Genomic DNA, 27,310 nt, shown 5'->3' on the forward strand with positions numbered 1-27,310 from the left:
TAAAAGTCAGGATGAAAATAGCTAAAATGTAATGAGTCATTGGCTAATTATTTAGCTTATGGATTTCCAATGCCATTTGCTTCCAGCTCTTTTCCTCTTCCTTAGGGATTTTTTGGTGGCATTTCACTGCCTTTTAACACCTCCAGAAACTACTGTATGCTGATAACTAACCATAAATTGTACATGTGGAGAGACACATAGGAGATTATGACTCAGGATCCATGCTGTGTCATTGACTGAGATAAACAATGAGCGGATTGCACCAGAGTTGCAGATTTTCAGAGCAGAAAGTAGTTAGAATTCTGATGACTATGTAGCACGTTATCTATTGCTTGGTAAAGAAATAGAAGCATAAATCATAAGGTCAATGGGCTCACTGAAGAGATGCAGTGTACCACCACGCTTCTCAGGTACTGAGTGAGTGCGTGAAAGTCGCTCGGTCATGTCCGACTCTTTGTGACCCCGTAGACTATACAGTCCATGGAATTCTCCAGGCCAGAATACTGGAGCGGGTAGCCTTTCCCTTCTCCAGGGGATCTTCCCAACCCAGGGATCGAACCCAGGTCTCCCGCATTGCAGGCGGATTCTTTACCAGCTGAGCTACCAGGGAACTAGATGTGTTCAACTATGGGTCTAGCCCATGGGTTTGCAGCCACGGCTGTACCTGGGCAGCTTTTAAACTCACTGATGCTTGGACTCTACCCCAGAACTGAGTCTGGGTCTCTGAGGGTGGTTTTTAGGCATTGGTATTTTGTAGAAACTCTTCAAGTGATTCTAATATGCAGCCAGGGCTGAAAATCTTCAGTCTAGCCAGCAAATAAGAGGTACCATTTGTAGGTCTTATTCTGTAAAAAGACTGTGCTGGAGGGACTTCCCTGGTGGTCCAGTGGTTAAGACTCTGGGCTCCCAATGCAGGGGGACTGGGTCTGATCCCTGATTTGGGAACTAGATCCCACATGCCACAACTGAGAGCCTGCATGCTGCACCTAAAAAAATCCTGCATGCCGCAACAAATATCTGGAGTGCTGCAGCTAAGACCTGGCACAGCCAAAAAAAAAAAAAGTTGTGCTGGAAATCTCTTGCACATAAGGAAAACGATGCTTGGAGAGATGTTATTCATTCACTCTTTGGCTCTGAAGTGTTTCACACCATTCTGTCTGGATTCAGAACTATGGCTTTTGAAACCTTTTTGAAAGTGACCCCAAGTAAGACATGAAATTGACATCATAACTTAGAACACAGAAGATAATGAAACTAGTTTAACAAATAATCTTATTAAGTATGATGCACTCTGATATTTTTCATTTTGTTTAATTTAAAAAATACTGGTCAAGCAACTATTGAAGCCCGTGCACCTAGAGACTGTGCTCCACAAGAGAAACCACCCCAGTATGAGACCCGGACACCCCAACTAGAGAATAGATCCCTGCTTACTGCAGCTCGAGAAAGCCCACATGCAGCAAGGAAGACCCAGCATAGCCAAATAAATAAATAATTCTTAAAAAAAAAATACTGGTTAAAGTCTACTAAAATTATTTCATGACCTGCAGTTTGAAATACTCTCCTAAACCATGACAGTGCAGATTTCCTTACAGTCCAAATTTCCTTTCAGTCCAAACACATGGCAAGACCTTTTCCCCATCAGTGCCTTCACTTTTTCTTTTTTGGTTGTGTTGGGTCTTAATTTAGATATGCCGGCTCCAGTTCCCCGAGCAGGGGTCAAAGCCAGACCCCTTGCCTTAGGAGTGCAGAGTCTTAGCCACTGGACAGCCAGGGAAGTCTGTTTCTGCAATTTTTAAAGACCATCAAGTTGGTTCCTGGCTGAAAAGCATTTCCGAGACTACTTCAGCTCATTGTGTCTCTTATTTCAATGCCTATAGTTAACACAGACTCATCATGCCTTTCTGTACACTAATGTGATATACTGTGATGCTCTGAAAATTTGTCCTGTATCTTAGATGGTCATGTCTCCTTGACTAAATCTAACCTCTTGAGGGCAGTAATCATGTTATATGCTTTGCTTCTTTGTGAAATGTCTAGCACAGAGCAGGGCAGAACACAAACTCTAAAAACAGCCCTATGACCCTGCTGCTGCTGCTGCTGCTGCTAAGTCACTTCAGTCGTGTCCGACTCTGTGTGACCCCATAGATGGAAGCCCACCAGGCTCCCCTTTCCCTGGGATTCTCCAGGCAAGAACACTGGAGTGGGTTGCCATTTCCTTCTCCATTGTGTGAAAGTGAAAAGTGAAAGTGAAGTCGCTCAGTCGTGTCCGACCCTTAGCAACCCCACGGACTGCAGCCTACCAGGCTCCTCCATCCATGGGATTTTCTAGGCAAGAGTACTGGAATGGCTTGCCATTGCCTTCTCCGCCCTGTGACCCTAGACAACTCAATCTCTGCTTTTAAATCTTCCTCCTTAAAATAAAGGGGGATGTTTTAGGTTAATCCTGAAGGTTCCTCCAGGTTTTTAAATCAATTTGTCTGGAATTTCTGTGAACTAATTCTATAAATACAGAGATGAAGGAAGAATACATTAAACATTTTTATCAGCAACCAAAGAGAAGTTCTTGTGTGGGAAGAAGGCTGAAATTATTTGGCATTTTTGATAGGCAAAATATAAACTGCTCTGTGCTATCTCTGAAAAGATAATGAAGAACTTATTGGAGTTTGGAAATGGAGTTGGGCCCCGTGTCACTTGGATACTGAAATGTGATTATTCATAGGCTTCATTTCTTTTTCAAGTTGAATGTATATTCATGGATTCTTATCTTATTATAATTGATTATATAATAACAAGGCTTAGCAATGAATGTGGGGTTGAGGGCATGTGGAGGCAGAAGTAGCATGATTTAGGGAAAAAAAATTATTGAATACAATTGCAGCTTAAATATATATATATATATATATTTTTTTTTTTTTTTTGCAAGTGGTTTGTTAACATTACTGAGGCCAAAGGATGTGACTGTTTGTGTCAATTACTTGTATTCTTCTGAACCAGAGGCTATAGGGAGAGGGGCAGAGAGGTAGGTGCTATGTATGTGTGTGTGAATTGGGGAATGGGACAGGTGGGGAATTGGTCTATAGACTCTACCTGTTTAATTTTCATTTAATCTTTGTTAACAATGTGTGTCCTTTGCGGAACCTCCTCTTTCCTGCTCAGTCCATGTGGTTTAGATGTGTATTAGGGGGAAGGCACCAAAACTATCTCTCTTGACCTTTCTCAGACATAGGCAAATGACGAAACCTGGCAGTGCATATTCCAGTCCATAGTTTTAATGGTTAGTTCAGAGATGGGCAGAGGATCTAAGTGAGCCCAGGGAGACTCATTCCTTGGCTTGCTTTCTTGTTAATGAGACCAATTGCTAAGGAGGTGGGAGGAGGAGAAAAGCCTGGGGCTGTAGGTTTAGGCCCCGATTTGAGAAGATAAAACCAGTGCAATGAAAGTACAACCATGTTATGAAGAGAAATAAAGTCCCAACACTCTTTGAACTCCTGGAGAAAAAAGAAAAAGATTTCTAAAAAGCATTTTTTTTTTTGCCAGTTCTACTCTTGGGATTCAATCTCCTTCACTGTAGGCTTTCTTTTTTTTTTGTTTCTTTCTTTTATTTATTTTTATTGGAGGCTAATTATTTTACAATATTATATTGGTTGGTTTTGCCATACATTGACATGAATCCGCCCCAGGTGTACATGAGTTCCCCCTCCCGAACCCCCCTCCCACCTCCCTCCTCCCCTTATCCTCCCTTTGGGTCATCCCCGTATACCAGCCCAGAGCATCCTGTAACATGCATCAACCCTGAACTGGCGATTCATTTCACATATGATAATATACATGTTTCAGTGCCATTCTCCCAAACCATCCCACCCTCACCCTCTCCCACAGAGTCCCAAAGACTGTTTTATACATCTGTGTCTCTTTTGCTGTCTTGTATACAGGGTTATCATTTGCATCTTTCTAAATTCCATATATATGCTTTAGTATATTGTATTGGTGTTTTTCTTTCTGGCTTACTTCACTCTGTATAATAGGCTCTAGCTTCATCCACCTCATTAGAACTGATTCAAATGCATTCTTTTTAATGGTTGAGTAATACTCCATTGTGTATATGTACCAAAGCTTTCTTATCCATTCGTCTGCAGATGGACATCTAGGTTGCTTCCATGTCCTGGCTATTATAAACAGTGCTACAATGAACATTGGAGTACATGTGTCTCTTTCAATTCTGGTTTCCTCGGTGTGTACGCCCAGGAGTGCGATTGCTGGATCATATGGTAGTTCTATTTCCAGTTTTTTGAGGAATCTCCACACTGTTCTCCATAGTGGCTGTACTAGTTTGCATTCCCACCAACAGTGTAAGAGGGTTCCCTTCTCTCCACACCCTCTCCAGCATTTATTGCATGTAGACTTTTGGATAGCAGCCATTCTGACTGGTGTGAAATGGTATCTCATTGTGGTTTTGATTTGCATTTCTCTGATTATGAGGGATGTTGAGCATTTTTTCATGTGTTTATTAGCCATCTTTATGTCTTCTTCACTGTAGGCTTTCAAAAATCAGTTTGATTCGGGGACCTATTACATCTAACGATCCTGACTGAACAAGACTTGATCATGAAACCAGTGTAGCTTCACTCTTGCTCGCTACTAACCTCCTCTCTCATCTTACCCTTTGGTCTGACAGCACTATGTCTCCTGCATATAAAGCCCAAAACTTGTTTCCGCTCCATCTGATAAGAAAGTTTCCTCCAACCTTTTGTATATTGCTTCCCACAAGTTCACATATGCTTGTTTCATATCTGCTGGTGGCAGGAGGGGAAGAAATGAGGTCCAGCCAGTCTCAGACAACTGATTCCAGTGCCTTGGTAGAATTAGAAAATACCTCTGCCCCAGAGTCTCCCCTTGCCCCTATTCTTTGGAGACCAGGCTAGATCTTAATCTTGAATTGCCTGCCCACGGCCACCTCAGCCAGAGGACACTGTGCAGGGTTCAAATGACACAAACACTGGGCTCAGGCCTCACAGTATTAAGAAGAAGTAAGAGTTGGAGCCACGAGGTGAAAAACAAGCTCTCTGCTGCCCACACCCACTGTTTCTGCGGTCTCTTCCTAGGGCACAGACAGCTGCTGATGCTGGGTCTCTGGGCATCCCCACACTGGGCACGTTCCATTTTGCTCTTAGCAGTGATCGCAATTGTGGGTGACAGCTGGAAAAACAGTATCATTTGTTACTTGAAAGCAGCATCGACAGTATCATTTCGATCTTAAGGTGATATCTTTTCTGAGGGGCCTTCCAAAAATTCAGCTGGGTGCTCTTTACAGCCAGTCTTTGCTTTAAAGCAAAAAAGCCAGTGGTTCAAGAAGTCCAGTGGGAGGCCCCCTGGCCACTGACTATTGGACGAGGACAGCGCACACAGTAAAGCAGAGCATTTAGCAAGTCTCCCATGCTACACATTAGTGACACCTTCAGGGGGTCAGTCTAGGGGCCTCTGAAACCTTAAGTTATTTCAGTCTCCTGTGCTCCCAGGGCTGGGGTGAGACTCTCATCACTCTGTTGGAGATACAGGAAGAAAAAGCTGGAAACATAGGACGAAACGTAATTCCAGTGGGCAGTCGCCAGCGGCGCGCATGGGCTTTGGGGGCGTAGCTGTGCGCGGCGCCGCTGCGGGGAAGACAGGACCCCGAAAAGGATGGGAGCGGTTAGGAGAAGGGGTGAAGTTCCAACACAGTCCTGGGGCGCCAGCCAACGGCGAGGGCAGCCGGCCGGTGCCGGGTCCCAGCACTCGCCCTGTTTTTGCCCAGGCGGAGCGGCGAGCAGAGCCGGCGGAGAGCGGTTCCTCCCGCGCTGTCCCTGCCCCCTCCGCCGGGCCGCCGTCCTAAAGCGCGGCGGGCGCCTTTAAGAGGGAGCTCGGTTACCCTGGGGGCGGGCGCCCCTCGGCAGAGAGCGAGGCGGCGGCGCTCCCCGCGATGCTCCTCACTTTCTGCTGCCGCTCCCGCCGCGACTGCCGCCACCCTCGCCGCCGCCGCCGCCGCCTCCTCCTCCTCCTCCGCCTGGAAGCGTCGTTTTCTGCAGCCGGGGAGAGAAGTGCTATGTCAGGAAAGTTCCGGGAGGGACTGGCTGGGGCCATGCTCCCCGGGCTCTCCGGCCGGCGCCCGCGCGCAGTCCTTTGTACGAGGTGAGGCGCGGGGTCCCCGGCCCCCCGGGGACAGGTAGCCGTCCGCGGGGAGCGCTTCGATTCGCCGCGGTGGGAAGGGCTGCGGGCTTGGGCGGAGTGCGCGGCGGGGGACGAGGCCGGTGAGACCGAAGTTGTGCCGGAGAAGCTCGGGCTTTCGGGAAGGTTTTTACAGCTGGACTCGAGGGATTTCGGCAGCCGGCGCCACCCGGGGGGGCCCGGCCGGGACTCGGTGGCCCCGGGCCCCGCCTCGCCTCCCCTGCCGATGCCCCCTGCCCCGGCCCCTGCCCGCCCGAGCCGTGAGGCCTTCGAGGAAAGCGCTCGGCTGCAGGTCGGCACCCGGCGCCGGGTTTGTCTCTGCCCGGCGCTCCCCTCGAGATGCTGCGAAGTGCTGGGAGTGAGAGGAAGGGATGGAATCCTCCTGAACTTTTACACTGCGGGCTCCTCACTCCTTAGGGATGCAGTTCACCTGGTTTGCCCGTCGGAGGACTCCTTCCAGCTCCAGCAGTTCGGAGAGGTTGCCTTTTACATGTGGGTGAGCTTTCGGGCTGTGGTCCGTCTCTCAGCCTTGATCGGGCTTCAGCATTGCTTTGATTTTAGTCCTCATTCCTTCGCCCCTTTTGGGAATTTTTTTTTTAAAGAAAAAAAAATATTCTGGAGGATTAGGGTGCTGAAATAAACAAGCAAACAAAACAACAAAACCCAACAATGTATTTTTATGAAATTTACCCCCAAGGCTGACTGAAATGTTCCAAGTGATCTTTTTAGCCCTCATGAAATATTTAGTCTTGATCTTAACACTTATGAAAGGCAGGTATCCCTGTAGTAGGATGCAGTATTTTTTTTTGGTGGTGAGATGAGGTTTTAAGCATGTTTTGTTAAGGATTTTCTGTTTATTGGTGAATTTGGTTTTCATTATATCTTAAATTAAGAAGACTCCAACTAATTTTAGGAGTAGTATTTCTAAGAATCTTAAGCAAAACCTCATATTTCTTGCATAATCCTTCTTGCTTCAGGCAGTTTTACTGTTGGATAAGGTATGTAATAGATGTAATTATTTGATGAAACCTAATATATAAGTTCATTTATTGCCCAAATGGCTAACTTTTCTCTTTTCATGTATCCTGTGGGTAAAGGAAGCCCATTTTCTCACATTGCCAGTTCTCTTCCACACCTGTCTATCCCTGTTTCTGACTTCTTCACTCACATTCCATAAATCCGATGTCACATGTAGATCTCAGGTGCTGATGGCAAGTCCCTATACTTTGTGAAGTGTTGAATAGCCAGATTTTAGTGATGTAATTGATTATATCCAGATTATTTTGAAAAATAGAAATAGAATGTGGACGCTTTCAAGAAAAGTGTCATGAAGTGTTTTGAATTCTCAGGTATATGCTTTACATGTAACTTGTGTGTGGAAAAATGTACTGCGGAAAGAGACAGGGGGTATGGTAGGAGACAACCTACTTGTAGTGAGGAAGTTTTGAAAGAAAATCATTATAGAATAAACATTAATGTGATAACTTTTTGTTTGGATATAGATTTTCATTTCTGAGCACAGTTTTGTCACTCCGCTGTCAACTATGTTAAAACCTTAAAAAAAGAACTCTTCATCTTGAGCATTTTCTGAAAATTTGAGCATTCTTGGAAAACATTTGCTTAGAAAAAGTCACATACTTAAAACCCACACTGCAGTTACTATTTTAAGTCTTCTGGACTCCAGGCAAGAAAATACTGCATTCAGAAAGAATTGGGGTTTCTAAGGTGGATGTGACTTATTTCCTAGAACTGTGTGGATTAATATGAGTACCTTGAGATTTGGTATACGATTTATTTGATTGAGATGATGGTTTTGTGAATAATTCTTTCTGAAACTAAATATATATTTACATATATATCATATATACATATCACAAAGTTCTTATCTATCTGTAGATGTGGGTATTCATATATTTCTGTATCTCTGTATAAGAGGGTAAACTGTTCAGGGACTCAGTAATACTCCTGCACTAAGAATAGCAGATCTAAAAGATGAGAAACTGAACATGTTTCTTGCTAGGGCTTGTCATCGATTTTAGCAATTTCATCAGTATCAGATAAGTTAAAATATACTGTGTTTTCCAGCATGTTCTTGTTCTCACACCAGGCTTGAGCCAGGGAGCCATATTCCAGTGGTCCTAACTCCATATTTTTAAAATGGACTGAGTTATCATACAATTGATTGATTGAATCAGGCATTTCTTAAGCTTCAGTAATTTAGTTTCAGTAGAGGAATCCTGGCAAAATTTAGCTTGTCAATGTAGTCTTTTCTTCTTCTAATTACTTTCAGGCATTCCCTGTTGGTCTGGGACTTAGAGAGTAGACCTCAATGGCATGGGAGATAAACCTTGGGTCAGTTTTGGTGCTCTAGTTTGTGAAATGATGTCTTGAGTATTTGATATGAGAGATCCATTTTATACTTGGGATAATGATACATTTGATACAGTGCTCCAATCTCAATAAGCAAAACTTTGGAATATTTCTTGTCATGTTCCACAGCTGAAGCTGCTGCATCTCAGCATATGTATGAAAATTAGAAATGAAATGATTTTTTAGACATTTTTTTCATTTGCTGGGCATTTACCAGAAATGAGTTTATATTTGCTGCAAATGTCCTTTACTTTGTTGCTTGTGGCAATTTTTCTTTTTCCTTATTTTTTTTGCTACTGTGATGTGTATCGGAGAAGGCAATGGCAACCCACTCCAGTTTGCTTGCCTGGGAAATCCCATTTAAGGAGGATCCTGGTAGGCTACAGTCTATGGGGTTGCGAAGAGTCGGACATGACTGAGTGACTTCACTTTCACTTTTCACTTTCATGCACTGGAGGAAGAAATGGCAACCCACTCCAGTGTTCTTGCCTGGAGAATCCCAGGGACGGGAGCCTGGTGGGCTGCCATCTATGCGGTCGCACAGAGTTGGACACGACTGATGTGACTTAGCAGCAGTGATGTGTATATTTAGGATGAGTTCTTAGTGTTTACTTGAAATGGACAGTGCTGTGTTTCACAGAGTTTACTTTGTGTCTTTTAAGCTTAAAAAATAACATTTGAGATGTTTGACTATACCTGTGAGATCACAGACTTTCAGAATGATGGGATCTTGGTCCATTACAGTTTCAGTTTCCTGGGAATTTTCTGTTTAAGGTCAGACGCGGCCCTGATTTGAACTGGATGATCCACAAAATAGGTACTTTGCAACCACAAAATGTGGAGAACATTCCAAATAATTTGCAGTGTGGGTAGCCCAACATGCTTTAGTGTTTAGTTGGCTTGAGGCAGTGTGCCATGCTTGTAAAAAATGGTTTTTGAAGCTGACAGCAAGCTGTTTCACTCTTTGAGTTTGACACTTAGGATAAAGTGCCTTTTAGCCTCTGTGCCAATATGGACAGGATTGGTATTATTAATAAAAGTACTTTTGTTCCCATTTCTGTATAATAGATTCCGAAAACTCAAGCATGAATAGCTTAACATACTGGGAAGCTCATTCATGTTCATTCAAAATGTAATGAAGGTTTGAGAAGGTTGGATTTTAACAGAGCTTTCAAGTCCTGGGCAAAAGAGTGTATATTTGCAGTTAAGAGGATCATCTAGTGGTCACTCTATTGAAATTAATAATGACACTATTATTAACAGTATGTCCTTTGAGTGATAAACCTCCCAGGCCCAACTTTGATTAAAAACATCCCCACTGTGCCAATCACCTACCATATATATTAATTGATTCTTAATCATTTGAAACCCTCAAGTGTCATTGTAGTCATAATCTTTAGGTACCTTTGGTTTTTGACTGAAGCTTCTTGATTAACTTCTTTTCTATGAATTGATGGAGCCCAGTCAACATCATTAAAGCTGCTTTTTTTTCTTTGCTGTTCTGGATCTTCTATTAGTAGTTGTAGTAGGTAGGTTTAGTTGCCTTGGGGCAAGTGGGATCTTAATTCCCAGACTAGGGATTGAATCTGTGTCCCCTTTATTGGAAGGGGGATTCTTAATCACTGGACCACCAGGGAAGCCCCTTCATTAAAGCATTTTAAAATATGTTACACAATTTTTTTTTTTTTTAAAGCATGAAAATGTCTAAGGATTTGCTTTGGGGAGGGAGTGCAGCAGAAGTGACATGATTCAATTCTGTATTGTAGCTCTTACCTTCCAAAGGAAGGCGTTTTCACCTCTTCCTTTTTTTTTTTTTAAGAAAAAACAAATGCATAGGTAATTTTAGAGAAAGAACATTTGCAGGATTTAAAGATGCTTGAAGTTTCAATCAAAATAAGGGTTTCAGCTCAGAGTTACCTAAGAATAAGTTAACGTCTGTACCAGGTGTTCATTACAGTTTCTGGCTGAGAGTGTCTGCTGCTGATCTAAGTTGGGATCCTGGGAAGCTATAGATACAAAGAGACTTGAAATGAAAAGGAGCTAATTCCAGGCATAGCATCTATTGCCTTCCAGAGCAAAAAATATTTGCCTGAGTGTGTACTTCTAATAAAATCAACTTTTCATCATTTTAGCTTATTTTTTCCTTTCCTCCAGGCTATAAATGAAATACGGTGTCTTCATTTTTGATTAACCTTCCACTTCTGAAGTTTCACACTGTTTAGCACTAGCTTTTAAGACTCTGAGCCTGTTCCAAGCAGTACTTTCCAAATGTTTTCCCTTCTTTTGACTTATTGAGTTCTTTAATGATGCATTATGAGTTTTGAATTTAAGCTTCCTCCACCTTCCTTAATAGGCCTTGGTTGAATTTACTTCTACTTAAAGGTGCAGTGATGTTGGTCACTTCTCATTTTTGTGTCTATATTTCATGTATAGTTTGCTCTTGTAAGGCTTCAAATCTTTATTCTTTATGTGTATGTGTGAAAAATTTAGAAAATCCAGAGAGACCAAAAAAGGAAAAGAAGAATTACACCTATTAACATTTTGATATATATTTTATGTGAATAAAGAAAATTTCATTTTCTTAAAATGATACTTTACTATTTTGTTTCTTTTAAACTTTCATACAAAGATGAATCACATCTCATATCTTAGAATGATCTTCTGTATCATGTTTTGAATACTAAATAGTATTTTGTTCTATGGATGTATCATATTTCATTGGAGATACACTATAATGTCAGGCAGTTTTTCCTTTTTTAAAATTGCTGATATATAGCAGTAAATATCTTAAAGCTCAGTTTTTGTATTTATCTATGGTTATTCCCTTTGAGTTAAACCTTAGAAGTAGAATTTTGGGATAGGGATAAAGGACATTGATGTTTTTCATTGACCTCAAGGCATTTTATTAGTCCCAATATAAAATCTATGTAGAGTGCATCATAGCTTTCCTTGATTACCTTCTATGGTCTTTTTGGTTGGTATAATGTGAAAGACTCAAGTCAGATTGCATTTGAACTCAGACCTGACTGACTAGGGCTTTATCCAAAGTAAATAATGCTAGGTATAATATTTACAAAAACTCAACTATAAGGTACAGCCTCAACACCAAACCATCCAATAGTGCCAAGTTATAGCTATAAATGCTATTTCCACCTAAACAGGAATAGAGGTTTATAGCGTGCCCTGAGAGTTCTCTCTTATTCTTAAAATTTTTTTTTAAAAACATATTTGTTTGACTGTGCTAGGTCTTAGCTGTGGCATGCAGGATCTTCACTCTTCATTGCACCATGTGGGATTTAATTCTCTTACCAGGGATCGAACTCAGGTCCCCTATGTTGGTGGCACGGATTTTTAGCCACTGCACCACCAAGGACGTCACTCTCTTCACTTTCAGTCTCCTTACTGTATTATCATCTGGCCATGTACACTGATATATCCATGACTGCTGTATGGTAGAGTAATTAAATATTGTTGCCTGTATAGCCATCTCTAAGATATAATGATTAGACTCTTAATGTCCTCTGTGTGTTTATATCTCTATATCTCTAATTTTACATATTTATCTCTTTCTCACTGTCAATAATACAGAACTTCATCATAGCCAGAAATTACCTTTTGAAATCAGAGAAGTGTCCCTCTGACTACCACCAAAATATAGTCACTCCTAGGAACAATTTAAAGGCTATAAAGTGGGCAAAAGCTAAGAAAAGGACTTGTGTGAAAAACTCACGGATTGATACTTTAATGTAGAGAGAAATTCTCTTCTTCATTTTTATAACTAAAGTTATCTTTAGCTGTCAGACATGACCCTAACGATGGCAGAATGGCCTTTGTATTTTCATGTACATTTTTCATTTTTAGAATTTAGTTCTGGCTGTAAAAAGGAAACAGAAAATAAACACACACACACTCCCAAACATATCTTCTGGGTCAGTTGTTCTTTTCTCAGACACTGTCTGCTCCACTGTGGGGAGACCATGTCTTTTCCTCCTCTTTCTGAGTCACGCCGAGCTTCTCTGTCCCCTTTTCAGTGTTAGTCGCTTAGTTGTGTCCAGCTCTTCGCGGCTCCACGGATTGTAGCCTGCCAGGCTTTGTGACCCCACGGACTGCAGCCTGCCAGGCTCCTCCGTCCATGGGATTCCCCAGGCAAGAATACTGGAGTGGGTTGCCATTTCCTTTTCCGGGGGATCTTCCTGACCCAGGAATTGAACCCAGGTCTCCAGCATTGCAGGCAGTTTCTTTACCTACTGGGTGCTTACCTGTTTTAGCATTTCAGAATAGATTTTTTTGTTTAGATGAGTTATTGTTATATATTGTTAGTATACTCATTTTTTCTCTTTAACTCTTTGTGGTATAGATACATGGATGCATCTTTGGTTGTAATGAACGGTTATTAATAAAAAATAAAGAGTGAGAATATCGGCATTTATATTTCTTAGTATTCTGTTGCTGTGGGTTAGCTACAACAACTTAGATACAGTGGTAAAGGGAAGTCAAATATAAAAACGACTAAAGTAATAAACTTGATTACCTTTGGGTAATTATTTCATTCATCAGGTCATAAAACTAAGCTTTTAATATTTTTTGTGTTCCTTTTATGATGTAACTTTTCTTTTGCATTCCAAGTTTTAAAATCTTTTCATCCTACTAATTTCTCTCCTCTTGCATAAGGACCCACCAGAATAGAAATGATCTCTGAGGCTCGTATAACAGAATCACATTCTAGTAAGGTCTTTGCTTTTATCTGGATTCTAGGTTGGAATACAATTTTAGGAAAAGATACTTCAGGTAATTTTTTTTAAAGTGGATAGACAGGGAAGACTCACATGAAAAGCCTCATTGCATAACATAATGCATCCATTTGCTTTGTGGCCCTTGTAGAAAGGAAATTTTCTGTTTGTCTAGTATAAACTTGAGACTTGGAATGATCACTGCATTGAATGCTGTCCCTCCCAGTGTCTATGTTAAACTCTTATTCTGTTCAGTTCCAACGTAATCAATATTCTGCATATAAGAGGAACTTTCACATTTGTTTCATTAGCCATCAGATAAACTCTATATTTGCACCATTCTAGGGCAATGGTCAGAGAAGGCAATGGCAGCCCACTGTAGTACTCTTGCTTGGTAAATCCCATGGACGGAGGAGCCTGGTAGACTGCAGTCCATGGAGTCGGGAAGAGTCGGACACGACTGAGCGACTTAACTTTCAATTTTCACTCTCATGCATTGGAGAAGGAAATGGCAACCCACTCCAGTGTTCTTGCCTGGAAAATCCCAGGGACGGGAGCCTGGTGGGCTGCTGTCTATGGGGTCGCCCATAGTCGGACACGACTGAAGCGACTTAGCAGCAGCAGCAGCAGCAGCAGGGCAACGGTTCTTGCCATTAAGAAATCTCTATTGAGTTCACCCACTTGGCGCAGCTGTAAAGAATCCGCCTGCCAGTACAGGAGAGGTAAGAGACGTGGGTTCGATCCCTGGGTTGGGAAGATCCCCTGGAGTAGGAAATGGCAACCCACTCCAGTATTCTTGCCTGAAACATTCCATGGACAGAGGAGCCTGGTGGGCTACAATCTATGGGGTTGCAGAGTTGAACACAACTGAGTACACATGCGCATGTGCATACTTATACACCACTTTCAAATATCACCGTCATAGGCCACATCCTGTTCAGTTCAGTTCAGTCGCTCAGTCGTGTCCGACTCTCTGCGACCCCATGAATCACAGGACACCAGGCTTCCCTGTCCATCACCAACTCCCGGAGTTCACTCAAACTCATGTCCATAGAGTCGGTGATGCCATCCAGCCATCTCAATCTCTGTCGTCCCCTTCTCCTCCCGCCCCCAACCTTTCCCAGCATCAGACTCTTTTCCAGTGAGTCAACTCGTCGCATGAGGTGGCCAGAGTATTGCAGTTTCAGCTTTAGCATTAGTCCTTCCAATGAACACCCAGGACTGATCTCCAGAACGGATTGGTTGGATCTCCTTGCAGTCCAAGGGACTCTCAAGAGTCTTCTCCAGCATCACAGTTCAAAAGCATCAATTCTTCGGCGATCAGCTTTCTTTACAGTCCAACTCTCACATCCATACATGACCATGGGAAAAACCATAGCCTTGACTAGACGGACTTTGGTTGGCAAAGTAATGTCTCTGCTTTTTAATATGCTATCTAGGTTGGTCATAACTTTCCTTCCAAGGAGTAAGTGTCTTTTAATTTCGTGGCTGCAGTCAGCATCCACAGTGATTTTGGAGCCCAAAAAAATAAAGTCTGACATTGTTTCCACTGTTTCCCCATCTATTTCCCATGAAGTGATGGGACCAGATACCATGATCTTTGTTTTCTGAATGTTGAGCTTCAAGCCAACATTTTCACTCTCCTCTTTCACTTTCCTCAAGAGGCTTTTGAGTTCCTCTTCACTTTCTGCCATAAGGGTGATGTCATCTGCATATCTGAGGTTATTGATATTTCTCCTGGCAATCTTGATTCCAGCTTGTGCTTCTTCCAGCCCAGCGTTCCTCATGATGTACTCTGCATATAAGTTAAATAAGCAGGGTGACAATATACAACCTTGATGTACTCCTTTTCCTATTTGGAACCAGTCTGTAGTTCCATGTCCAGTTCTAACTGTTGCTTCCTGAACTGCATACAGGTTTCTCAAGAGGCAGGTCAGGTGGTCTGGTATTCCCATCTCTTTCAGAATTTTCCACAGTTTATTGTGATCCACACAGTCAAAGGCTTTGGCATAGTCAATGAAGCAGAGATAGATGTTTTTCTGGAACTCTCTTGCTTTCTCCATGATCCAGTGGATGTTGGCAATTTGATCTCTGGTGCCTCTGCCTTTTCTACAACCTGCTTGAACATCTGGAAGTTCACGGTTCACGTACTACTGAACACCAAACCTCAAATTCATTCTCCCTTGTTATTTTGTGATGCATGATGAGAAATTGTTCATGTTTAGAATACAGCTATTTTATCAACTTTATTTATTTCTAAACGTTTAAAATGAGCAGTCCAGATTTTCTTTAAAAATTATCTTTGCTAAGGCATGATTTTTTTGGTAGGGAGGGAGCATAGTAGGTGTTGGGAGGTGATTTGCAGTACTTTGGACTTAGAATGACAATCATGTAACCTTTTTTACTTAGATCAATGCTTCCCTATTGGATACACAGCAAACTTGATTGAAAATTAAAATTTAGAAATAATAGAAATGGAAATAAGGTTGTGTTAAAGGAGATAATCATTTTATTCATGAACTCTTTCCTTTATTCATGAAAGGATTTAGTGGAGAATCCTTCAGCTATCAAGGTTTCAAGAAATATTTTCTTGAATTTAAAATCATTTATGAACAATTTGGTTTAGAAGACTTTTTTAGGACCACATGCATTTAGTAAAATTTTATTCTTGTAGTGAAAGCTTCCTACTTTTAGTCTTCATTTATTTTTTTTTACTTCTTACCCTGTGATCTACTTTCTACCACCCTTGCACCAAAAAATAAATAAAGCATAATAAAAAATAAACTATAACTTCAAAATCAAAATATATAGGCATATCTCAGAAATATTGCAGACTTGGTTCTAGACCACTGCAATTAAGTGAATATTATTAATATAGTAAATCGAGTCATGGAATTTTTGGTTATCCAGTGCATATAAAAGTTATGTTTATGCTATACTGTAGTCTGTTAAGTGTACAATAGCATGATGTCTAAAAAAATCAATGTGCTTAACTTAATTTAAAATACTTTATTGCTAAAAAATGCTACCCATCATCTGAGCCTTCAGTGAGTCATCGTAGTAGCACCAAAGGTCACTGATCACAAATCACCATAAGAAATATACATTATAATACATATAATTGTACAAATAAAAAATTTAATTATTGCAAAAATTACCAAAATGTGGCAGACATGAAGTGAGCAAATACTGTTGAAAAAATGGCAGCAGTAGACTTCCTTCAATTTGTAAAAGATGCAGTATCTGCAAAGCACAATAAAGCAAAGCAAAGTAAAGCAAGGTAGGCATAAGAGACCTGGGTTTGATCCCTGGGTTGGAAAGATCCCCTGGAGGAGGGCATGGCAACCCACTCCAGGATTCTTGCCTGGAGAATCCCGTGGACAGAGGAGCCTGGAGGGCTACAGTCCATGGTGTCTGAAAGAGTCAGAAAGTTCTGAAGTGACTTAGCACACACACATACAGTATAGACTAGTCTTTAGCCAAGTACTTTTGCATTTGTGCTAGTATGTAATATCATACTATCATAGGACATAACATTAGAGAATGTTGGAAGAAAATATGGATAAATAAATGAGGAATTATATTTTCTCTATTTTCTACTCTTGGGGTACCCTCATTTTACAGCACAGGCAACAACGTATAATCCAATGGTTACTTTGTATTTGTATATCTGTTTGGTATGAGTCAGTGTTCTCCAGAGAAATAGAACCGATATTAGGTATATTTGATTTATTAAAAGGAATTGGTTCATGTGATTATGGAGACTGAGAAGTCCCATGGTTGGCCACCTGCAAGCTGGAGAGACAAGAAAGCTGATGATGTAGTTCTGAGAGCCTGAGGGATGTTGGTGTAAGTACCAGTTGAAGAGATGCTTGAAGTCCCAGCTCAAACAAGCAGAATTTGAATCCCCACTTCTTGACCTTTTTGATTTATTCAGGCCTTCAATGGATTCAGTGATATCTATTCACTTTGGGTAGGGCAGTGTGCTTTCCTCAATCTAATAATTCAAATTCCAGTTTAATCTGGAGCAACACTGCAGACGCACCCAGAAATAATGTTTAATCCAGGCACCCTGTGTCCTAGTGAGGTTGCCATATAAAGCTAACCATCACAGTGAGTTTCCCCACTAGACCTGAGAGTTATGTAAGATGAGATATACCTGTTGTTTTTCATTGTATGCCATTCTTAATCAGAAACTGGTGGACAGTAGATGCTTAATAATGATTTGTTAAAGGAAGGGATTAAATGTAAAGAATATATGTTAAGCTGAAAAGTATATGTCAAAGATTTATAACATGAATAGCATGCTGAAAGACTGAGTATCAGGTGGATGTTAAGATGTGCAAGTGAGGTAATTTTAGTTGGCATATGATGATTCTGTTGACTTTTCCTTTGTCTTTATTTGGTGGCCACTTCAAATATTAAAACTAAAGTCTTCACAGATTTTTGAGCTCCAAGAATTTGAAGTATGACCTTTAGATTTTTCAGAATCTTGCCAAGTTAAACAAATTACTTTGATCATGGCAGTGAATCAAGGTCAAAAGAGAATTGCCATTATCTCTGAGGATGAGTCAGCTTTGCTCTTCAGTGATCTTATTTTGAAATGGCATGCCAAGAGCAGAATGATCTTTTGCTCTATGATGTTTCTCTTGCACTGTTTTCTAGCTTTCCACGTAGGAAAATGTTTAGTAATTCCATATTTTCCTTCACATTGATTATTGGAATTTGCTAGGTAGTAACTGCAATACTTTGGCCACCTCATGTGACGAGTTGACTCACTGGAAAAGACTCTGATGCTGGGAAAGGTTGGGGGCGGGAGGAAAAGGGGACGACGGAGAATGAGATGGCTGGATGGCATCACTGACTCTGTGGACATGAGTTTGAGTGAACTCCGGGAGTTGGTGATGGACATGGAGGCCTGGCGTGCTGTGATTCTTGGGGTCGCAGAGAGTCAGACGTGACTGAGCGACTGAACTGAACTGAACTGAATTATGTTTATAGGGCCAAGGGACCAAGGATTATAGCATCTTTTTAAAGATATACATAAAAGTAAGATTGATGCTTTTGAACTGTGGTGTTGGAGCAGGCTGTTGAGAGTCCCTTGGACTGCAGGGAGATCAAACCAGTCAATCCTAAAGGAAATCAGTCCTGAATATTCACTAGAAGGACTGATGCTAAAGCTGAAACTCCAATACTTTGGCCACCTGATGTGAAGAACTGACTCATTGGAAAAGACCCTGATGCTAGGAGGGATTGAGGTCAGGAGGAGAAGAGGACAACAGAGGATGAGATGGTTGGATGGCATCACCAACTCGATGGACATGAGTTTGAACAAGCTCTGGGAGTTGGTGATGGACAGGGAAGCCTGGAGTGCTGCAGTCCATGGGGTTGCAAAGAGTTGGACATGACTGAGTGAACTGAACTGAACTGATAAAAGTAAGATATATATTAATGTTTGATTATTAGATATACAAGTATATACTCAAGAGGTTATTTGAAGTATCTGGTGATATCATTAAGGTGTTCCAGGTCCACATTCTGTGACATTTCTATTATACCATCAGAGAAGTTGGTCTAATTGATGTCAAAGTGCGTGGGATACTAAAGAGGTGGGGGTAGGGAATCTTAAAACACTGTCTTATACCAAGAGATGATGCCGTAGGAGGAGACCGTAGTATAAGTGTATATGTCCCCTGTTTGTTTTTGATGGCATGTCCATGAATCCCCAGCAAATAGCACACTACCTGGCGCATGGTCGATGCCCTAAAGATTGTTGTTGAATTGACTTGGCTGCACCTCTCAGGGGTAGTCATAGTCAGCAACAAAATGTGTTGTTCTGAAAAACAAGAAAGCCATACTGTAGTTGCATCTGGCGGTAGAGGAATAAACTGGGCATGGTGGTAGTGGACTGTTCCTGGGTGTAGGAAGGAATATACAGACTTCGACCAGATTTGAAGCAATGACAGAAAAAACTGTATCTCTTTTGTTCTGGAAAGAGACTTTGAAGGTCACTTCTTTGAAATAAATGAGGCAGAAGCTGGAGTGAAGAAGGTCAGAGGAAGAGAACCAAAGGTATTGTGTCAAAATCACAGTGTAGAATCTTGAGGTGAAAAACAAGTTTAAATTCAGTTTGCGTGACATATGGTTGACTTTCCTGGTGGCTCGGGTGGTAAGAAATCTGCCTGAATGCAGGAGACCTGGGTTTGATCGCTGGGTAGGGAAGATCCCCTGGAGAGGGGAATGGCAACCCACTCCAGTATTCTTTCCTGGGGAATTCCATGGACAGAGGAGCTTGGTGGGCTACAGTCCAATGGGGTCAGAAAGAGTCAGACACGACTGAGCGACTTTATCTTATGGAAAATAGTCATTTCCGAGGGTGAGGGATAGAATGCTCCATGTCACTGAAGTGCTGGTGTTGGGGAGAACATGGTTTTCTATTCTGAGTAGAACTGCTGCTGCTGCTGCTAAGTCACTTCAGTCGTGTCCGACTCTGTGTGACCCCATAGACGGCAGCCCACTAGGCTCCCCCGTTCCTGGGATTCTCCAGGCAAGAACACTGGAGTGGGTTGCCATTTCCTTCTCCAATGTGTGAAAGTGAAAAGTGAAAGTGAAGTCGCTCAGCCGTGTCCGACCCTTAGTGACCCCACGGACTGCAGCCTACCAGGCTCCTCCATCCATGGGATTTTCTAGGCAAGAGTACTGGAGTGGCTTGCCATTGCCTTCTCCGCTGAGTAGAACTACTAGCTTGTAAGTACTGGGAACTGACTGCATGCCACTTCTTTACATGTGCTGTTTCATTTAACAAGGCCCCACTGCAGCTTTAGCAACTAAGGTATACCTTGGTCATTTTTCTAAGGATGATCTGAGAAAATGAGAGAGTAAGGAACCTGCCAAATGACACACAGCAAGTAAACAGTAACCAGGCACTCTGACCCCTGCTAAGGTGGACACAATGGGCATCTGGAGGAGGGACTTGAAAGTACTCAATAAAAACTTATTTTTACCCTGAGTTTTGATTCCCTCCAAAGGACATGCCAGAATCATATGTTGTTAAGAGAAGTGGAGAAGAGAGAGCAGCATTTTTAGAAGAAATATTTATGATGGTGGAAACTTTTAGTTTTAATTAGATAACTTAAGGCGTTGGAAACTTTCATTGTTTTTTGTGGACAAAATTAGATTTTTGTCCAGATATTTGCCGTGTAACTATTAAAGAAAAATTAAATGTCTAATCCTCATATAGATTGTTGTGTAGGGTCAGATGGGTTATAGAGTTGCTTAAGGAAACAGTTTAAAAAAAGTGGAGTGGCAAGCTGAGCTGTACCCAGAAATTCAGGTGACTGTAAAGCTGGATTAAAAAAATAAAGCTTTTGCAGAATAGCATGAAAGCAAACAGTAATTAGAAACTTTTAAAAATGTCATTGATTCCCAAGAGATGTTTGTGGGAACCAGAAAAGTGATCTAGAGAGTAATGTGAAAAGATAGGCACTGTTTTTTAAATTAGTTAAGTAATATTGGAAGAAATATGGGGTACTTTTAGAAGTAGTGATGATAGATTACCATATTTAAATTTTGCACATTGAAGAATAACAAAATTCTGTTCTTATGTTTCTTATGCCCTTTACTGATCAGAGTACATTTCTTGCATAATAAAAGTACACTTGACCAAAGGATGAGGGACATTCTAAAAACGTTTACTTTTTATTGATGTATAGATTTGCAAAGTTGGTGTATTGATTTACAATGTTGTGTTACTTTCTGCTGTACAGCAGACTGATTCAGTTATACGTGTATATACATTCTTTTTCATGTGTTTTCCATTATAGTCTATCACAGGTTATTGACTATAATTCCTGTGCTATACAGTAGAACCTTGTTGTTTATCCATCCTATGTATAATAGTTTGCATCTGCGAACCTCAGACTCTCCATCCATCCCTACTCTGTCACCCGCCTCCTCCTTGGCAACCACAAGTATGTTCTCTATGTGTGTGAATCTGTTTCTATTTCATAAATAAGTTCATTTGAATAATATTTTAGATTCTACGTGTAGTGATATCCTATGGTATTTGTCTGTCTCTGATTTACTTCGCTTAGATGATTATCTCCAGGTCCTTTCATGTTGCTGCAAATGGCATTATTTCATTCTTTTTTATGGCTGAGTAGTATTCCATTGTATATATGTATCACATCTTCTCTTTCCTTTCCTCTATTGATGGACGTTTAGATTGTTTTCATGCCTTGACTACTTTGAATAGTACTATTATGAACATATGGGTGCATGTATGTTTTTGAATCAGACTTTTGTCCAGATATTTGCCCAGCACTGGGATTGCTGGATCATATGGTAATTCTATTTTGAGCTTTTTGAGGAGCCTCTGTACAGTTTTCTGTAGTGGCTGCACCAACTTACATTCCCACCAACAATGTAGGAGGGTTCCTAAAGGATAAGGAATATTTGAATAACTCTTCTTGTCACCATTTTCCAAATTTTTAAACACTGTCTTCTGTTCTACCCATGAACAGTAGGCATGTTGAGACAGGCAGGCGAATGCTTATTTTGCTTCCTTACTGTCAACACATAAGGAGTAGAGGTTTTTTTTAAAGGAATGTCTTACCATTAAACAGAAATATTAATGTTTATATTTCATGTATTTATAATACACGAAAATATTCTTCAAGGAGAAATCTTGAATGTAAGAAAACTACTCATTTTACGACATTTAGAAAATAAAGAAGAGTAAGAAAAATTGTAAATCACTGATATCACCGATGCTCTTGTTGGTCAGAAGCATCTGTTCATATTTTGATATTTCCTTCTAATTCCTTTTAAGAACTTTAAAAATATATCAAGAGCATACAGTATATATGGCTTCATAGTCTGTTTTCTTTACTCAATCTGCTCATGTAATATTTTCTTCTGTCTTTATTAAACACTGTTCAAATACAGCTTTAATGGCTACATAGCATTCTGTTATATAAACTGCATCATTAACTCAATGTTTTCTTAATGTGAACCTTTAGATTAGTTTCATTTTACTCTGTACATGAATTTTTAACAGCCTTATTAGATGTATTTAACATATCATAAAATTCAGCCATTTCAAGTATATAGTTGTTTACTTGTGTTTGATAATTTTACCAAGTGGTGCAACTGTTATCATAATCAGTTTTAGAACATTTTCTCCCTCACCCAGTGAGATTCCTCATGTCCATTTGTATTTAATTCTTCATCTTATCCCTAGTTCCAGGTGACCACTGATCTACTTTCTGTCTCTCTGATTGTCTTTTCTAAGCGTTTCATTTAAGTGGAATTATGCAATACATGGTTTCTTGTGACTGATTTTTTTTGCTTACCATATTTTTAAGGTTCATCCATGACATAGCATGTATCAGTACATTATTACTTCTTATTGCTGGACGTGTTTCATTGAAGGAATATACAGGCACACCTTGTTTTATTGTATTTCACTCTATTAAGCTTCACACATTGTTTTTTACTTCTTTTTTTTTTTTTTTTTTATAAATTGAAGGTGTGTGGCAACGCTGTGTTATCAGATGATGGCTAGCACTTTTTGGCCATAAAGTATTTTTTAGTTAATATATGTACATTGTGTTTTAGACATAATGCTCTTGCACACTTAATAGACTACGCTATAGTGTAAACATAACTTTTATATGCACTAGGAAACCAGAAAGTTTGTGTGACTCTCTTTCCTGTGACACTTGCTAAAATTTGTTGTGGTAGTCTGGAACCAAACCCACAGTATCTCTGGGGTATGCCTCTAATGCATTCTGTGTATCCATTTACCAGTTGATAGACATCTAGGTTGTTCCTATCTTTGTGCTATAAAGAATAATAATGCTGTGATCATTGATGTGCAGGTCTTTGTGTAAACACACATTTTTGTTTCTCTTGGATCAGTACTTAAGAGTGGAATTGCTGAGTTCTGTAGGAGTGTTATTTTTTTAACTATTTGAGAAACTGCCAAACTGTTTTCCAAAGTGGTTCCATAGTTTTACATTCCCACTAGGAATATATAAGGGTTCTTATGTATCCAAATCCTCACGAACATTTGTTGTTGTCTGTCTTATTTATTACAGCCATTCTAGTGGGTGTTAATATCTTATTGTGGTTTTTAATATGCATTTCCCTAATGGCAGTGATGTTGAACATTTTTTCATGTGCTTATTAGGTATTTGTATATCTTCTTTGTTGTAATATTCTATTCATATTTTTGTCCAATTATCAATTTAGTTTAAATGCTACTAAGTTGTAAGTGTTCTTTGCAAATTCTAGGTCCAGGTCTTTTATTTCATATGTTTTTGAAAATACTTTGAGTCTGTTTCTTGGTTTTTAAAATTCTTAATTGTGTCACCTGAAGTGCAAAAAAATAAATTTTTAGAAAGTCTACATTGTTAATTTATTCTTTTGGTGTCACGTGTATGAATTCTTTGCCTAACCCAATGTCTGGAAGATTTTGTATATATATTTCATTACTTAAACTTTTAAAGGGTGTTTAAAAATACTTCTAAAGAATGGATCCTGAAAAGTACAAGTTTTAGAAACTTTTAGTAGTCAGCCTTTTGTATTTGCAGTTTCCTCATCTATAGATTCAATGATCTGTGGATTGAAAAGAATTGAGAAAAATTTCAGAAAGTTCCAAAGAGCAAAACTTGAATTTGCATGCACTTGCAACTACTTATATAGCATTTATATTGTGTTAGGTATCATTATAATATAAGATATAGGTAATTGAGAGGTGATTTAAAATGTATTTAAAATGTATGGATATGCATATCTTAATTGCAAATACTGTGCCATTTTATATAAAGGAGTTGAGCATTTGCAGATTTTGGTATCCATGGGGGTCCTGGAACCAATTCCCCACAGCTCCTGAGAGATGACTATTATGTGTTTTTGAAATTTTTATGTATTTATTTATTTTTGGCTGCGCTGGGTCTTCATTGCTACCTGTGGGTTTTCTCTAGTTGTAGAGTGGGGGCTACTCTCTAGTTGTGGTGCATGGGCTTCTCATTGCTGTGTGGATGACTGTACATTTTAAATAAAGTTTTTTTGAAGTATTACATAAAACAGGAAGATAGACAAGTCATAATGGCAAAACTCTGTGAAATTTGAAAAAATAAATCCATGTATTAACTCCCACATGGATCAAGAGAAAATATTGCTAGCTTCTCAGGAACCTCTCAGAACTTCCTATAAACCCCTTCCCAGTCATTACTTGTACTTTTCCCCAAAGTTAATCAACGGTTAGTAACACCATAAATTAATTTTGCCTTTTTTGAATTTTATTTAAATGGAATGATATTGTGTATACATTTTTGTGTCTTTTGCTTAATATTTTATTGATGAGATTCATTGAAGTGGTTTGTTGCAGTAGTTTGCTCATTTTCATGGCTGTATAGTATTTTATTTATGAATACATCACATTTATTTATCAGTTCTACTATTGATGTTCTGTTTTTGGATATTTTTAATAGTTCTGCTAGCAAAATACTTGGACTTGATTTTTGGTGCACAATGTGAGCTTTTCTGTTCAGTGTATACTCAAGGGTGGGATTACTAGCTTATGGAGCAGGCCTAACTACAAACTTACTGTAAGTGGCAAGCTGTTTTCTATAGCCAGTTACATTCTATCCTAGCATCAGTGTTTGAAAGTGTTTGAAAGTTTTGTACATCCTGACCAAAACTTGCTGATTTTCAGTCTTTTTAATTTTAGCCATTTTGTTGGATTTGTATCTTGTTGTGGTTTTTATTTACATTTTTCTGATGAGTAATGAGGAAGAGCATCTTTACTTTGTGTGTGTGTGTGTGTGTGTATGTGTGTGAGAGAGAATGTGTGGCTGTTCATGAAGTTTCTGTTCCAATTCTTTTGCTCATCTTTCAACTCGGTTTATTTATTTATTTTTGATATATTTGTCCATATGAGTCCTTTGTCAGTTATATGATTGCAAGTGTTTTCTGTTTTTTGGCTTACCTTTACTTTCTTTTGGTCAGCTCTTCAGTCTTTCCTTTATAGCTAGTGCTTTTGGGGTCTTATTTGTGTTTTAAAAATAAACTTGATATGGAGACTTTGTTAAGATTAAGAAACAAACTTGAGCTGATTAGAAGCTGGTGTTTGGTGTTATGACCACTCTCCAGTTTCCCGTCCATGCCTCTTCCAGGGTTGAAGTCCTTCAGAAGTCTTTTCTCCCACCATCCCTGGCCCTGAGCACAACTTCCAGCCCCTTGAGACTGATATGGACTCTGTTCTGCCCAGTTTCTCAGCCTCCCAGCTGGTTGTCTTACTCAACTTTAAGCTTCCCAACGGTTTTTAAGCCTTTCAGCTGCCAGTTTTCAGGCTCTCAGCTTCTTGCTGCCTTGAGAAAACCTCTGAGCTGGCATTCTAGAATTGGCCCATGCCTCTAGGGAAAAAGTATCTTTGAGTGCTGAGGTATCTCACTTTTCCATACTTACTTCTCTATAAGATCTAGGCCTCTCAAGTTATCCCTCCTTTGGTAGCTCTTAGATGACTTCAAAGAAGTTTAAAAAAAATTATTCAGGCTCTTTTGGTTGTTTTTGATTGGTGCATTGGTCTGCCATAGCTTGTTTTTCTTTGCCAGGACAGGAAGTCTCTAGGAGTTTTTTTTAATTGAAGTATAGTTGATTTACAATGTTGTGCTAACCTAGAAATGTTTTTTTTTAAGGCTGTTGATAAGCTTGTTGAATTATAGTAAGGCTACATTTCCATTGATGGAGTATTACTTTGTCAGAATTATTTTCATCTTTTTTAAACCTCTGAAAATTTGCTAAACAAAAAAAAACTTGTAACTTTTATTAAAATTTTTCTTTTTCTTTTTATTCTAATGAGACTGAACATTGTTTCAAAAAATGATTGGTCTTTTGCATCTTCCATTTATGATTTACTTATTAGTAGCCATGGTTTTTCATTGATTTTTAAGAACTATGTAATGATGCTTATATTAATAAATAAGAATTTGTGAATTTGAAGATAAATAATTGTTACCTTAGTGAATTTAAAAATAATTGGCATTTCCCTTGGTCTTTCTAATGTTTCCAGACTTTTGAAGGCAGGGGTTGTGTCTCTTCTTTTGTGTTCTTTTTTGGTATCTGGTAAGTGGAATAGTCAAGGTTATCATGAAGCAGATTGCATTAAAAATAATGCAGAGATAGAATTAAGAAGCTCTTGAAGATTGTTCCCTATGTTCACTGTGAAAATTTTCTTTGGTTATTGATTTATGTTATTTCATTGAGGAGCATGACCTCAAGTCTTATTCCATTTTTGAGTCATTATCTTCTCTCTCGTATTGCTTCACATCACTAATGTAGGATCAAACTCTCCTTTGTGCTGTCTGTCCCACATTTATTAGGGACAAATATCTGCTTCATAAATCTCCACAAATGTAAAAGAGGAATTATGTCTCACCTTCCTCCCATGAAACTGAATTAATGTCATTCCTTTTTTGAACTGTGGTGCTGGAGAAGACTCTTGAGAGTTCCTTGGACTGCAAGGAGTTCCAACCAGTCCATTCTAAAGGAGATCAGTCCTGCGTGTTCATTGGAAGGACTGATGCTGAAGCTGAAACTCCAATACTTTGGCTACCTCATGTGACGAGTTGACTCAATGGAAAAGAGTCTGATGCTAGGAGGGACTGGGGGCGGGAGGAGAAGGGGACGACAGAGAATGAGATGGCTGGATGGCATCACCGACTCTATGGACATGAGTTTGAGTGAACTCTGGGAGTTGGTGATGGACAGGGAGGCCTGGCGTGCTGTGATTCATGGGGTCGCGGAGAGTCGGACATGACTGAGCGACTGAACTGAACTGAACTGAACTGAGAAGTAGCATATAAATGCTGAATGGCAACCTTGCCAGTTGCATTTTAAAGGGGGTTTAAGGATACGACAGTTTTAGACTGACTTCAGAGTTCTAAAGCATGCATATAAAATTTTTAAAAATCTAAAGCATTCTTCATTCACACTGTAAC

At 39.9% G+C, this 27,310-nt stretch overlaps 1 protein-coding gene and 1 pseudogene across 1 annotated transcript in view; both read left to right on the top strand.

Moving 5' to 3' along the window:
• The first annotated feature begins 367 nt into the window (after nucleotides 1-367).
• The window catches only part of LOC129560791 (uncharacterized), a 176,464-nt pseudogene continuing 149,521 nt past the window's right edge, over nucleotides 368-27,310 (top strand).
• The window catches only part of GPR63 (G protein-coupled receptor 63), a 72,418-nt gene continuing 51,159 nt past the window's right edge, over nucleotides 6,052-27,310 (top strand). Inside the window, exon 1 of the mRNA XM_088840704.1 lies at nucleotides 6,052-6,168. The gene's annotated coding sequence lies outside the window, so the exon portion shown is untranslated. The remainder of the gene's footprint in view (nucleotides 6,169-27,310) is intronic.

This window comes from Moschus berezovskii, chromosome 10, assembly GCF_049115385.1.
Source record: "Moschus berezovskii isolate FMDL1 chromosome 10, NW_MosBer_1.0, whole genome shotgun sequence".
In the NCBI taxonomy this organism is placed as follows: Eukaryota; Metazoa; Chordata; class Mammalia; order Artiodactyla; family Moschidae; genus Moschus; species Moschus berezovskii.